Consider the following 3,123-nt stretch of genomic DNA (forward strand, 5'->3'; position numbering starts at 1 on the left):
GCACCGCGCCAGCCCCCACGCCTGAACGGGGGAAGGGGCGGAGGGCGCCGGAGCTGCCTCGCTCTCACCGCGGCGCCGGGAAGCGCCGGGACAGGGAAGCGCCGGGACAGGGCAGCGCCGGGACAGGGAAGCGCCGAGCAGGGCAGCGCCGGGACCGGGCAGGAAAACGCCGGGCAGGGACGCGGCTCCTCCCGCCGCGGCTTCCGCCCACGTGACGGCGGCGCGCGGCTCGGGCCGGGCCGCCCAGCAGCGCCCCCTGGCGGGGAGGAGCGGGCGCGGCGGGCGCGGGGCACAGCGGCCGAACCAAAAGTGACGTCAGCGTTCTCTAGTGACGTCACGGCAGAGGCACTGAGGGGATTCAGGCCTGTTAGGGGACAAATGAGTCCACAAAAGAAATGCAGGCAAACCTGGTGTTGAAAGATACATACACTGCATTACAGTGTCGCACAATCAATTTCGAATTACACTGTCCAGCTCTGACTGCATGCTGTAACTCCATTTGGCCACAGCATCAGGACTAATGTCACTTCACAGAAGCAGCAAGGTTGGAAGAGACCCTTAAGATCATCCACCCAGTCCAACCATGCACCCAGCACTATCACTGCAACCCATAAATCATTCAACCTTATCACCCAGTACCAGATCCAGACACCTTCTGACCACCTCCAGGGACTGGTGACTCCACCACCCCAGGCAACCTATTCCAATGCCTGACAACACTAACAGTGAAAAGAAATTCTAATATCTAATCTGAATCTCCCTGGTCTGAGCTTTAGGCCATGTCCTCTTGTCCTCTCACTGCAGGCACAGCAGGAGAGACGAACCCCTCTGAACCCCTCCCCACTGAGCCGCCTTTCAGGGAGCTGTGGAGGGCACTGAGGTCCCTCCTGAGCCCTCTCCTGGCTAAACAAACCCAGCAGCTCCCTCAGCTGTTCCTCACAAGACATGGAGGAAGTTTTCTGGAGCCTTCATGAGCCTTGCTGCCCTTCACTGGTCTCGCTACAGCACTTCAATTTTCCTTTGAAAGTGAGGGGCCCAAAACAGTGCTGGAGATGAGGCTTCACCAGTGTTGAGTACAGGGGGACAATCACTGCCCTGGTCCTGCTGGCCACACTATTGCTGGTACAGGCCAGGGTGCCATACTTGGCCATTCTTGGCCACCTGAGCACAGCTGGCTCACGTTGAGCTCATATTCATAATCTGTGAACTGCATTCAGATTTTTGCTTTGCTCCTAGGTAGAAGAATCTGGACTAATTGACAGTCTTTGGTGTCAGTGATAATCCAGATGGGAAAATTATGCTGAAACTAGATTTAGGATGTGGCATGTAACCATGAGAACTGATGTCCAAATTGGCTGTAGGTACTTGTAGTCACTGATGAATTCTGTGAAAACTGGAACTACCTTTGCTGTGACAGAGGTTCTCCACATGATCAATACACTTACCTAATTTTTAGCATTGTTAATGTAATGGACTGCAGAGTTAAGGATAGACTGAAATCAGTCCAGATTACTTAAATTGTATATGATTTATTCATTTTTAGTGTGTAGCTGATAAAATGTATTTGTGAGGCCATGACCAATAAAGAACGGAAAACATCCTTTCCAAGGAATTGTTCTAATTTGCCAGTATGTGGATTTCTAACATGTAGAACTGTGTTTCTGTAATTCCTGTGTCATATTTCCATTTAATGAAAGCATTAATTGAGATGAGTTCAGTTGATTACAGCATGGTGCTAACATGACCAATGAGGTAGGTTTGAGCACCATATGGGCAATTCACTTAAAAGCTGGATTTGATAATCCTTGCATGTCCCTTCCCCAAATATTCTGTGATTAAATATGACTGACCAATGAAATCTTGCTGAATGTACTTTTGTTTTCTGACTTACAAAAAAACATGCTGTATAATTCTATAACATATCATTCATGAGGGCCATGGTTAAAATAGAAGTTATAGTTGGGTAATTTCTCAATTCAGCCACAAAGTGTAACTGTCTCTGTCTAGCTCTATAAAGACTGGACAAGGCAGCCATAAAATACTGGACAATGTTTCATTAAGCTGTTTTTATTAGGCAGAATGCTCTAATTTCCTATCTTTTAGCTTTAATTATGCTAAAAGAAAAAGGAAGCCACACTAAAATGCACTTTTTACTGCTAAAATGGGTTTACACTGCTAAAATGGCTTTACACATTAAAACTGATGAGAGATCATCTACAGTGCCATCCTTTCCCATCCTACTTCAGCTTTCCACAGATGCTTTTTAGAAAGGGTGTTTGATCTTCCAATAGTGACTTTATGTCATGAAAAAATATCCTTAAATTATATACTAAAAACTACAAAATACAATCACTCACTTCACTAGAAAAAAAGATTTATATGCTGAAAGTGACTGAAAGCATTGGGAAATAGGTAGATGGCAGGGAAAGCAATATAGGCTTGTGGTGGAAAGAGGTATGTTAGTCTATCTATGACTCCAAAACAAAAAGGAGAAGTATGAGAAATAACCTAGAAGGCACAGCCCCAAACATGCTCCCTGTTTCACTTCCAAAATGTTTTTTAAAATTCTGCACTGATCTGTATTTGCTTAATTTAGGATGCAAGAAAATACTAGTTATCCATGAAAAATAAACTCACAAGAGAGGAGTATTTCTGCTGTAAATAAATTCTATTGTCAGAGGTTTCCCTGTATTCTTAATTCTGATGTTGGTTTAAGTGTTTAAAAATAAACATATATAGAAAGAAATCACCTGTCTTCCATGACAGCCTCTGTTCCCTTTCTGCCTGTTATGTGAGCATAAATTTCTGTTTGCTTATGATGACTCTTCTTCATTTTCAGGCTACCATGTATTTTCTTCTCTCTGGAACAGACTTGGCTAATAGCTACTCCTGTCTTCTGAAGAAAATCTGCATTATATCCCCAATCTCATGCAATCATTCCACCACATAGTTGAAACATTTTATAGGAATGCATTTGTGTTAATCCTTTCCTCCTGTAAGTTTCTTCCTAGTCAGCTTAGGAGAATTCTTCCAGGAGAACTAGATGAATCCCCAGATACTTTATTTCAAACTACATTCCATTTATCTAAGGTCAGGAAATGTGATGTAGGAAATAATTCCACA

This window comes from Molothrus aeneus, chromosome 4, assembly GCF_037042795.1.
Source record: "Molothrus aeneus isolate 106 chromosome 4, BPBGC_Maene_1.0, whole genome shotgun sequence".
Taxonomy (NCBI): Eukaryota; Metazoa; Chordata; class Aves; order Passeriformes; family Icteridae; genus Molothrus; species Molothrus aeneus.